The sequence below is a fragment of the Schistocerca gregaria genome, chromosome X (genome assembly GCF_023897955.1).
Source record: "Schistocerca gregaria isolate iqSchGreg1 chromosome X, iqSchGreg1.2, whole genome shotgun sequence".
Taxonomy (NCBI): Eukaryota; Metazoa; Arthropoda; class Insecta; order Orthoptera; family Acrididae; genus Schistocerca; species Schistocerca gregaria.
The window spans coordinates 192,628,891-192,642,638 of NC_064931.1; positions in this window are offsets into that span (position 1 = coordinate 192,628,891).

Consider the following 13,748-nt stretch of genomic DNA (forward strand, 5'->3'; position numbering starts at 1 on the left):
GCTATTGGTGGTTTTGCCTTTTGGCAACTCTTGCTTGAAGCAAAGACCTTGCAAAGGCATTTTTACGTTTTCAGAAAATAGTATGCCTCACAAAGTTTGCGGAAACATTCACTTCCTTTAAAGTGTACTTAAGTCAAATGAGTGAGGCATATCAGTTTATTGACTACTTCATCAGAAATGTAGACAACTCAGTGTGAATGATCTCTACCCTCTTTCATAAACGAAATATCATCTGCCTGTCTGTGACATTGTTTTGATATCTCCTGTTCTCCTTCACCTTCTTCCGAGATGAACCTTTATCCTGCTTCTTAGCTATACTTTCATGTGACTTGTAATGAAATGACCAAATGTAACACACTGAAAATATATGAAATTATTTTCTTCGAGATCACCCGTAGTCCCATGATTAAACCATAGAGGAGAGGTCGAAATAGCATTAGTAATGCAATCTTTACCATGAATGTGCAAAATTGTGAAGTTGAACTCTTGTAGATACAATGCCTACCTGGCTAAATTACTGTGATTCAAATCTGCATTCATTAAAACTTCAAGTGCTCGATGGTCTGAGTAGACTTTAGTTACCTGACCAAACAAATAACATCACAATTTCACAAAATCACACACAACATTAGATCTTCAAGTTCAGCGAAACAGCACCTGGCTTGCAAAACAAATAGTATGACGCTTCATGACTTCATCTACTTCAAATTTTTTAAAGAGCTCAGCACCTAGACCCAGCTGAGCTGAGCTTAGATAAACGTCTTTACTTAAATAAGGATGTGATAGGAGAGGAGCCTCTAAAAGAGAGTGTCTCACACCCTCTAAATCAGTCTGTCCTTGGGGACCCCGATGCCAAGGAGTTTCCTTATCTGCCAGTGCACGCAATCATGTCGTAGCCGAAACACTGAAATACATACAATTTCTGTAATTTTTGACTTGCCCAAATAATTGATGAATATTTTTCTTTCTTTAAGGATACTGAAAGTCTCTAATCCCCTGTATTTTCTGTGAATCAGGTAAAGTCCTTGATGCAATCACCATGAATCCGAGAAATTCCATCTGACTTCTTCCAAACACTGATTTTTCTAGACTCCGAGTGAGACCATACTCTTCGAAATTATTCAACAATCGATGCAAAATATCATTTTTTATTAACTTCCCTTAGCATTAAATACAGTGTCAATGTATAAGTAAGTAGCTAACCTTTTTCTCAAAATTGCAGGAACAATACTACTAAACCTGCAGATAAATACAGTTGCACTGACATTCAGTCTGCAGCATAATTTGTGGAATTGATAACAGGAGCCGTACCATAATATTGCTGTGAATTTTCATTAATGAGGCAAATCGATCTCCAAATAGCGTTGTCTTAAGTCAGAACCTCATTTAACGTCAAAGGTCTATCATTTTCTGGTACTATCATTGTATTTATCTAACTGGAATCCAACAGCAACCTAATACCATCTTCCTTCTTAGGTTCCAATGAAGAATCTCTTGTGCTCCTTAAACTTGAACTGATATGAGGAACCTTTAACTTTACCAGGACACTCAGAAAATGCGAAAGAATAACTTCGGAGCACCCCAAAGAAGTTTACTTTCAATACCTTTTGCGTCTCCCCAACACATCCGCAATTCTTGTGAAGTACAGACACTTCTTTGGCGCTCTAGTAATAAAATTTCACCAGCACTACCATCAGTCGCAATGGGATTTGACTAAAAAGACAACTCAGATCTTGTGAGGTATTTAATACAATGGCTCTAACTCTTCTCCCAAACAATACATTCAGCAAACATCAACTTTAACAAATACTGATTAGACGTGGTCTAGCGGTTCTAGGTGCTCAGTCCGGACTGAGCTACGGTCGTAGGTTCGAATCCTGCCTCGGGCATGGATGTGTGTGATGTCCTTAGGATAGTTAGGTTTAAGTAGTTCTAAGTTATAGGGGACTGATGACCACAGCTGTTAAGTCCTCTAGTTCTCAGAGCCATTTGAACCATTTGAACTCATTAGACTTCAAAACCACTTCACTGCAACAAAAAAATAAGCTCCCAAAATCGTATTAATCAACAAGCTCAGCACAATCATAAAATTCGCAGAAAACCTTCTTCTTCTCCATCCGCCCTTCCTTCAATCTTAACAATGATCTCACCTGTTTGGACTCGCAAATACCCGCAAGTACAGTACCACTGGAACTCTGTTCGGCATTAACAACCAGCTGTGGCAAAGATATTCCCACATCATCAACCTTCAAACTTGTGCACTTAATCTACTCCCTAATTTCAGATACCTCTTACTTTGAATTGCCTTTCATTTCCTGAAAATTCAGTTCTAAGCACTGTAATATTGTAGTAGGATTGTAACTTACTGTTGAGTGGTAAATTTTGGACTAGGCAGTACCTCAAACCTCTGAGATCCATCCGTCTTATTCTTCTCATGTTCCTCTCTTCTTGTTGTTGTTGCTGTGGTATTCAGTCCTGAGACTGGTTTGATGCATCTCTCTCTTACATTTTGAAAATTATTTTGCGGCACTTGATTTTGTTCATTACTAACATCATCAAATTTACAGTAACCTTCTTCAATATTGACAAGTTTACTTCAACATCAGACACTCTCCTGTCAATATCTGAGTGTAACTTTTCCTTTATGCTGTACTAAGTACATTAAATTTTCCTCCAACATCTTCACCAACGGATTTGCATTTGTGCTCTAAGTTATGAATCCGGCTCTGTAAAGTGATAAGATAAGCCTCCTGTCCCTTTGCATTTGCGTCTACCTTCAGAGTTAAATCCTTAGCATTAGTCTCTATTCGTTCCGTTAACTTCTCACCAAATCCATGCACACTAATCTTCAATCTCTCAGTCTATCCATCCTTTAGAATTATTATTCAAACCCCCTTAACTTCTTCTCTCTTGATTTAGCCATATGTCCGTTTAATTCTTTCGCTACGTCCAATAACAAAACTATTCGTATTCTGATATAGACATTGACTGAGGCAGAAGGAAGATACTGGAGTCTATGTTGAATATGACAAACAATAGAAGTTGCAGAACCACCTGTTGAGACAACGAAACTATTAATATACTCTACTTGCTGATAAGGGTAGGGTCTGGCATGTGGGTCCCTGACTTTGGCCAAGATTTGCAAGGACATTCCATATTGAAAATAAAAGGAGACGTGTTTCGTCTTTTTGCTAGACACTCCCAAGTTATTGAAAAATATGGAGGTCGGTATTGATGACGGACAATCATATTTTCTTTGTCATATATCGAAAGATCGTCTAAAAGCAAAAAATTGTTACTAATATAATATGTGGTTCAATGTTAATATTGTTGGAGTTATTAGCGTTTGCGTGTTTTCACACTGTAACTTGGGTATCTGTCATTCTACACATCTAGGAGAGCAAGATCAGCGGTAGAGCGGTCAAGGAGTTAGACTAACAACCAGCTGGTCCATGTTCGATTCTTGGTCGTGGCTTTCGTTCTTTCGATACTTTTCTCAGTCTATCTGGTAATATTTTCATAATCGGAATATTTTTCGTTGGCTTTTTTAAACTACAACACCGGCATGTGTGATTAAAAATCTGATAAGTTTATATAATGTATTTAAAATTAATTTCATTGTGATACACTGTACAAAAATAAATGTAAAGTATATTATTACTTAATACTAACTGATAGTTTATTCTTGAGTGTTTTAGCAATCAATGTGGAGAAACTTACCAGAGAATCAGGGAACATATAAATATTTATCTTGCCATGCGTAAAACACGAATGAAATCTAGTCGCATTGAAATGTTTTCTGTTTGTTCGTGGAAAACATAAAAACACAGATCTATCAGATTTCAATTTGGACGCGTACCAAGCCTATAAAAAACATATCTTGAAAGATAGGTGCTGACAACTGGTTATGGACTAAAGAATGCATTTAGTAACACCCACCATATGTTACAGTCATCTGTTCTGCTGTGATGTCGCATGATTTAGAAGTCGTAAAATGAAATTCCTTACCCGTCGGAAGAAATGAACATCACACGGTTCATTTCGCTAGTATTACTTTTACAGTTCAGGTCACATGAGTATTATTTTCTACGGAAGTCATATCGTAGAGTGTCATGTTCGTTTGGCCACCCTATGAAACAGGTATGAGCCAAAATTTGTTTTGCTGTTCGTGAGGTTTCTCAAAGTGACCCACATATACTAAACTGCAGTGTCACCAATGCTTAGTACAACCAATGTTGAGCCGGATTCGCAAACGCGAATGTGATTCTCATGATCCAGATATGATCGATACGGTTGGGAAGTCAACTTTCCCGACTCTGAGCACGTGATCTAAACATTCCCAAATTCCCTGTGGACAATGGCTCCAATGGCTCTGAGCACTATGGGACTTGACTTCTGAGGTCATCAGTCCTCTAGAACTTACAACTACTTAAACCTACCTAACCTAAGGACATCACACATATCCATACCCAAGGCAGGATTCGAACCTGCGACCGTAGTGGTCCCGCGGTTCCAGACAGTAGCGCCCAGAACCGCTCGGCCACTCTGGACGGCCCCTGTGGACAGCTTCAACTTCCTGAGAGACCGGTGGACTGAATTTTCGATTGTGTTCTTGCAAACACAAGTTCACTGTCGGCATCAATTTTTCCGAATTCAGTTATGGAATATTGTGCAGCGTACGAGTATAACTTTATTCAAACTACCAATTTACGGCAAGAAAGAAAGAATGAAATTGATTTTTGGTGTTAATAACGATTATCCTCCTTGACCACCTCTGCATTGCTGCAGATGACGTGTCACTGAGCACATTTGTTCTGTGCATGCAGTACACGTGAGGCGCCTAGTTGTTTCCACTGCACTGTGCGCAACACGAAGATTCTGTTATAGTTCACAAACCTGCTGTCTTCAATCTGATGTCCCCAGCGCAGGAAACAGCACGCAGGTCGTAGGTTCTGTATCTTGAGGCTGAAATTGACTTTTAGCGAGGTTCTGTTCTGAAGTAATGTATCACTTCTTTTCTATGCGACTCTCGTATTTTAATATAGCCACACGAGATGACTACATGATCTTAATACAACACCTTCTGATACAGCAAAGTACATTTTCAAACCCAATGTTTGCAAAAATGTATCTTTACACTGCGTAATGACTACCGGAGTGAATCTTTCAATACTGAATACTGGCAAACACATCCTGCCACAGACAACATGACTGTACATCTCGACTGTCTAATCCAGAGTGACGAACAGGAACTTGAATAAAAATTGGAAACACAACATACGACAGACAACATGTCTGTTTTTCTAGACTGCCTCATCCAGAGTGACGAACAGCATTTCGCGCGCCATACCAGAAATGGCATGACCCGAACGCTTCCGAACTGCTTCGTCTGCAATTTCGTCAGTCTTTTGTTTTTGATTTAAATTGTTTTTAATAATTCTAAAATGACTGATTGATAGTCAGATGTTGAGAGATAATTATATTAAAAAGTTAAGTCATTCCAATGGGTAGTTTAACTAATAATAGTAACTATACTTTAACGTTTTGGCGCCCTTGCTCCGAACACAGCAGCCAATCACAGAGCAGTAGCATTATGCAGGCGGTCTTTCTCAGGGGAATGGTACCGACTCTACCATCTGCCACAGGTACCTCACACCATATTTCGTATCTACATACTTCTTGGTTCTCCACTGCTCTGAGAACAGCATCTTGGAGCCTAATATGATGGCTGATTAAGCCAGAAATATTACAAACTGCAGCAAATGTTTCCATCTCGCCTCGATGTTTCAACATACGTTTAACGCTGACACGATATTCACATCCAGTTTGGACGGTGTTTATGACAATCTCGGTCACAGATTGCATTTAACGCTTTGGTCTGCCGTTAAAACAGTTCGGCAGCTTCAAGTGCTTTTTCAGTTGAGTCACTTATTTCTTGGAAACGTATTTGATCACATGACGTTTGCGTATTCCGTGTCTCGCTTTGAACCTCTTTGCCAACGAGGCTGACGCCGCGAGCTGAAAATCATTCTCCTCTGAGTCATACTGCGTACTTGCTGATATCGCCTATTGCTGAAGAGCTGTTGCTCTGTACGTTCTCTGTTATGAAACATAATCCCTCCCATCACTGACTTCTTCATTTACAACACTAATATCACTGGTTGAAATACTATCTAACTCACTGACAGTCTTATTAACTGAATTTGCCACACTGTCGTTTCCCTGAGTAGCAATACTGCACAATCTATCAGAATCATACGGTGCCGCTGTTCTGTAACAGACACACATTTCGTAGAGACTGGTCCGAAATAATTGCTCGAGGAACGTTCCAGCTGACAGCATTGGAAGGAGACCATTTGAACTAGGGTGCCATACACGAGGGGCCGGCTGCGGAAACAGAGGAAGTTCATTAGGCGAGCTGCCCATGGGGACAGTGTTGCGATTCCATTGGCCTGCTGCGGGCTGCTCGTTAACAGCTAATGATAGGTGGTGGCCCGGGCACTCGACAGCCTACATGTATTTCCCCACTGCAAGTAATTGCTCTCGCGTAGCCCACGGAGTTCAGCTCTCCATCTAGTGCGACGAACATCACTTTCGCCAGCACATCAGTGCATAGCAGACGAAACAGACGAAACCCTCCAGCAAGGGGAGCTGAGACACAGTGAATCTCAGAGTTCCGAGAAAATTTTTAGGTATCACTGCAAAACAGCTCGTGTAAAACGATTTACGTCACTACGCTCCTGTTTAAGAAGGAATCGATGTTAAAAGCTATGATACAGAGTCCGTTTTGGATAACGTGGAATCCCTACAATTCTCAAAAGTAACAAAATTTTACTCAGGTATTTCAAGCCAGTAGCCTAACAGACTGTGAGAAGCCGAGGAATTAATTATTTGTATCGGTCTCACACGTGCTTCATAGTTACGCCATCGTTAATCTAGGCAGTGTTTGAGTGATCAACGAACACGTCTACAAATATCGACGAGATTGGTTAGATTCTTGGTTACAATGTATTTTAGACCTCGGCTTTTTCTCTTTTCGTCCTGCGACACATAGTAACCCTTCAGGTGAAACACAAGACACACACACACACACACACACACACACACACACACACACACACAAAGATATATATATTGTATTTATATAAGTCGATCAACTGTCTGAATTTTACGCATGAAATGTTTTCGCAGTTGCGAATATGGAGAACCATTAGCTGTGTAATGGAATGACAACAAAGAAAATTTGTGCCGGACATGGACTGGAACCCGCTTATCACGAGCAATCGCCTTACGTTAGGCTGTCCTAGTCACGTGTCTATAATCTGCACTCGTATATTCATTATGTATATTCCCGTTCGGGAGAGACATTGTAATTGAAAGTCACTTGCCCTGTGTCAGCGAATGAATACGATATTCCAGTGCCTGTGTTGTTCAGAAATACAGTGTAAATGTACCTTCCAAGATGCATGCATGTCCGAAGGAATTGGCACAACGGTGACTATAGCCGCTACGAAGCACATGAAGTGTATTCGCAGTTGCGAATATGGATATCCATTAGCTGCATAATGGAATGACGGCAATAAATGTTTTTGCCGGACGGGGGCTCGAACCCGGATATCCCGCTTACCGCGAGCAGTCCTCTTACCATTTTTTTTTTTAAATCTCCTTTTTTCCGTTAGTTGCATCTGCTCGTGGCGGACGTCGCAAGACACCCGTTTCAGTTCGTCATTGATCCATTGTCAATTTTTTTTTTTATTACAGATGGCAGCTTACCCTCTGACCGAACACGCTGAGTTACCGTGCCGGCCACCATTAGGCTATCTGAGCATTGTAGCTGACTTTACCATTAACTGTATTCCTGACACATTTTGCAGACAGTTTTCACATATACCGCTAGATGTACGACAAGTATTTCTGGAGATATAACGTCATAAGCACTGAGATGCGTGAAAAACTTACGCAGTATGCAAGACGTTGAATTTCTTACTCCATTCCTACTAACTCTTCATGCAACACTTTTCTCAGACAATATCCATGTTTGCTACTGATGTACATACAAAAATATATCATTGAATGACACATGCTTCAAGTGATATGACGTCATAAACACTGAGATGATTGAGAATGTGCCTGTTATGCAAGACGTTTTAATTTATTACTTCTTTCCTACTAACTCTATTCAGAACACATTTCACAGACAGGCACACACACAACACTGGATGTAACCTCAAAGTTGTATCATTCTACAGCCTATAGGTGAGGAAATACGACATGATAAACGTTAAGGTGCGTGGAAATGAAATAGCAAGGTGAAATTCGCTAGACATACAGGTGAAACACGTGTACTAATACGCGTAAAATATGTGAAATGTATTTGATGAGTGCATATGCCACGAACCGTAGCAAGGCGCCTGAGACCGCGTGCCAACCTTCACAACAGAATAAAGAGAGAGAATATGAGTAGAGAGAACGAGGAGGAAGAGGTAGATAGGGTGAGGTGGGAAGGACAAGATGGACAGAGAGAGAGAGAGAGAGAGAGAGAGAGAGAGAGAGAGAGAGAGAGAGAGAGATTGCAAGAGGAAATGGGCAGAGAGATGGGGAAAGAGGAGATGGCCATAGAGAGTGCAAGGTAGGAGGCAGACTAATAGAAGACTGGGATAAATAAATACCCAGGGAATGCTGGGTTTCTCAGTTACCAAATAATAAACTGTTAAAACACACGAATTATAAAAGAAAGTTAATTGATTTCGTCAGTATATAACATATGTAAGGGACACTATACAGTAGACTGATGTTACACATACTTAAGCCCTCTGTGCCATAACTACAAATAGCGGCTTCAGAGTGAATTCAGCCTTTGGCATTTGACACGAACAGTCCAGCTGGGAATATGTGTATATATAAAAGGTCGTACTGTTTTAATTTACATCTGCTGATACACATTCTATTACTGACTCACATGGAGAGCTCACACAACTGTACATATAGTTGAGTTATGCATGTTACTTTATTGTAACTATACTTTCATATGTTTCTTAGCACTGAAAATGGCTGCACAGTTACCAAAATCTGGATTTGGAATAAACGGTGTTTGCGAGTGATTACTGTGCTCTTTATCATTTGAAATAAATAGTCACTCGGCACATCTGTTTCCACGTGGAATCAAACCCGACCCTGGAAGTTGTTGATAGGGAGCCACAAAAAGATGACTGTGAGCACAGTGCAAAACAAGGAAATTAAGCATAAAGTAGTAGGACCAAGCTACTTTTCAAAATTAGCTTGTCAGCAGCCCAATATATAGATCTGTTAACCAAGATAGAGTACCTTAAAAGACTCTTCATTGATTGCTCAAGCCAGGATCAGGTACATGTGAAAATGTCAAGCGAGGATAAAGAGCCCTTAAAGTTGAAGAACGCCCACCACCAAGAGCTATATGCCTTCGTTGTTCATGCCGTCTTTGATTGCATTTTTTTTTTTTTTTTTTGTAAATTTGTGGTAAGATCTTGTGGAACCAAACTGCTTAGGTCGTCGGTCCCAGGACCAAACTGCTTAGGTCATCGGTCCCTATGATTACACACTACTTAATCTAACTTAAGCTAACTTACGCTATGGACAACACACACCCATGCCCGAGGTAGGACTCGAACCTCCAACGGGGGGAGCCACGCAGACCGTGACAAGACGCCCTAGACCGTGCAGCTACCCCGCATATTCACATTAACAGATGTACTGTATGTGGCAGTATAGTAACTTGTATGCTCTTAGAATTCAATCACAACAAATTCGAATCATATGTTGTGGGTAATTCTGCCAAATGGCTACTATCTGAGCTCGAAATAATTACCTTGGGAGTTGATGGGATTTATCGCAACAACATTCCTGCGACCTACTTGCACGAGAATGATGCATTATGCAATTAGGCAGCAGAAAATCATATTTTTGGGTTGCCACTGGATAGAAAAGCGGGAACTCCACGTAGAGACCACTGGCACCGAATGAGGATTTTCCGCAGATCAGCTGAACTGCGTACACCAGGTTTCCTCTCAATATGTTGCCATGTGAACTGCGGACCGAGCCGGCTTATCGGCTAATCCGATAATCGCCCCTCGACTGTCGCTGTCGAAACTTGTTAACTGCGGACAGTCATTTACTCACATTCGAGTAACACGTCGCTCTGCTCATCCACTCAGTTTTATTCACTTTTATTTACTCACTACTTATGTAGGTGTTTCAAGAGCTGATGAAGAATGGTAATATCGAAACTCTCAGACAGAAAAACGAAAGCCGTATTCGGTACAACATACATCGTGCGCGACCTGCAGTGCACCCAAAATGGCCGTGTAACAAACAGGAAATGCACGACTGAAGATGAGTCGTAACGTACAGTTTTTTATAACGAACGACGATGTGAACAGTGTAATTATATTTTCAACACCTGCAGTAGGTACTAAAGGAGATGTCGCACATATACGTAGATGATACGTTTAAGAGTTCTTCACGGTACTTCATATTTATATACCATGCATGGTCTGAAAGATAATGTCGAAGTGCCACTTGCCTTCGTCTTCCTGAGTGATAAACGTACGCGCTCATACACAACAGCGTTACAGTATGTTGAGAAAAGTTCTCATGGTTACGACATCCAAATGAAATGTGTTTCCATCGATTCTGAAACTGCCGTTCATGAAGTAGTGAACAACGTTTTTGCCCCAGAAACTGAAGAATAAGAAACCAGATGATTTACTTTTGACGAATTGATCTTTGTCAATGACGCTTTTGTTGACTGATGATATAGTTGTAATCCATGGTGGCGAATATGGGAGACAATCAGCCAATTTCCTCGTGGTGTCTCCCGGGTAACGCTAATTTGCTGCCCAATCTTCTGTTTGTAGTTCACATGTCCCTAGTTCACCCCGTCCACAGTTCATATAAATAAGCGAGGGCTGTAGCATTTCCTAAGTTGTAGAGCAGCTTGCAACGCATGCAACTTGAAGAACCAACTGCCAATCTCACAGGGTGCATGGTAAATACAGGACGTGCTTGGATCAAGGGACAGTCGGAATTGTAGTTGTAAATTGTTGTAGTTGTGCTGGGAAAGTCCCTGAGCTCCAAGCGCTAATAGAAAGCACAGAAGCTGAAATCGTTATAGGTACAGAAAGCTGGCTAAAGCCTGAAATAAGTTCTGCAGAAATTTTTACGAAGTCTCAGACGGTGTTCAGGAAAGATAGATTAGGCAGAATTGGTGGTGAAGTGTTTGTGTCTGTCAGTAGTAGTTTATCTTGTAGTGAAGTAGAAGTAGATACCCCGTGCGAATTGGTATGGGTGGAGGTTATACTTAACAGCCGAACTACGTTAATAATTGGCTCCTTCTACCGACTCCCAGACTCCGATAATATAGTTGCGGATCAGTGCGGAGAAAATTTGAGTCTCGTAACAAATAAATACCCCGCTCATACGGTTATAGTTGGTGGGGACTTCAACCTTCCCTCCATATGTTGGCAAAAATACTTGTTCATAACCGGTGGTAGGCAGAAAACATCTTCCGAGATTCTCCTAAATGCTTTCTCCGAACATTATTTCGAGCAGTTAATCCACGAACCCACGCGAATTGTAAATGGTTGTGAAAACATACTTGACCTCTTAGCCACAAACAATCCAGAGCTGATAAAGAGCATCATGACTGATACAGGGATTAGTGATCACAAGGTCGTTGTAGCTAGGATCAATACCGTTTCTTCCAAATCCACCAGAAACAAACGCAAAACAATGTTATTCAAAAAAGCGGATAAAGTGTCACTAGAAGCCTTCCTAAGAGACAATCTCCATTCCTTCCGAACTGACTATGCAAATGTAGACGAGATGTGGCTCATATTCAAAGATATAGTAGCAACAGCAATTGAAAGATTCATACCTCATAAATTGGTAAGAGATGGAACGGATCCCCCGTGGTACACAAAACAGGTCCGAACGCTGTTGCAGAGGCAACGGAAAAAGCATGCGAAGTTTAGAAGAACGCGAAATCCCGAAGATTGGCTAAAATTTACAGACTCGCGAAATTTGGCACGGACTTCAATGCGAGATGCCTTTAATAGGTTCCACAACGAAACATTGTCTCAAAATTTGGTAGAAAATCCGAAGAAATTCTGGTCGTATGTAAAGTACACAAGCGGCAAGACGCAGTCAATACCTTTGCTGCGCAGTGCCGATGGTACTGTTACCGACGACTGTGCCGCTAAAGCGGAGTTATTTAACGCAGTTTTCCGAAATTCCTTCACCAGGGAAGACGGACGGCATATTCCTGAATTTGAAACACGAACATCTGCTAGCATGAGTTTCTTAGAAGTAGATACCTTAGGGGTTGCGAAGCAATTCAAATCGCTTGATACGGGCAAGTCTTCAGGTCCAGATTGTATACCGATTAGGTTCCTTTCAGATTACGCTGATACAGTAGCTCCCTACTTAGTACTCATATACAACCGCTCTCTCACCGATAGATCTTTACCTACAGATTGGAAAATTGCGCAGGTCGCACCAGTGTTTAAGAAGCGTAGTAGGAGTAATCCATCCAACTACAGACCTGTATCATTGACGTCGGTTGCAGTAGGGTTTTGGAGCATATACTGTATTCAAAGATTTTGAATCACCTCGAAGGGAACGATCTATTGATACGTAATGAGCATGGTTTCAGAAAACATCGCTCTTGTGCAACGCAGCTAGCTCTTTATTCGCACGAAGTAATGGCCGCTATCGACAGGGGATCTCAAGTTGATTCCGTATTTCTAGATTTCCGGAAAGTTTTTGACACCGTTCCTCACAAGCGACTTCTAATCAATCTGCGGGCCTATGGGGTATCGTCTCAGTTGTGCGACTGGATTCGTGATTTCCTGTCAGGAAGGTCGCAGTTAGTAGTAATAGACGGCAAATCATCGAGTAAAACTGAAGTGATATCAGGTGTTCCCCTGAGCAGTTCTCTTAGGTTGTTCGCACATGATGCCGTAATTTACCGTCTAGTAACGTCATCCGAAGACCAGTATCAGTTGCAAAGCGATTTAGAAAAGATTGCTGTATGGCGTGGCAGGTGGCAGTTGACGCTAAATAACGAAAAGCGTGAGGTGATCCACATGAGTTCCAAAAGAAATCCGTTGGAATTCGATTACTAGATAAATAGTACAATTCTCAAGGCTGTCAATTCAACTAAGTACCTGGGTGTTAAAATTACGAACAACTTCAGTTGGAAAGACCACATAGATAATATTGTGGGGAAGGCGAGCCAAAGGGTGCGTTTCATTGGCAGGACACTTAGAAGATGCAGCAAGTCCACTAGAGAGACAGCTTGCTGCGCGATGTGGGATCCTTACCAGGTGGGATTGACGGAGGACTTCGAAAGGGTGCAAAAAATGGCAGCTCGTTTTGTATTATCACGTAATAGTGGAGAGAGTGTGGCAGATATGATACGCGAATTGGGATGGAAGTCATTAAAGTAAAGACGTTTTTCGTCGCGGCGAGATCTTTTTACGAAATTTCAGTCACCAACTTTCTCTTCCGAATGCGAAAATATTTTGTTGAGCCCAACCTACATAGGTAGGAATGATCATCAAAATAAAAGACGAGAAATCAGAGCTCGAACAGAAAGGTTTAGGTGTTCGTTTTTCCAGCGCGCTGTTAGGGAGTGGAATGGTAGAGAGATAGTATGATTTTGGTTCAATGAACCCTCTGCCAAGCACTTAAATGTGAATTGCGGAGTAGTC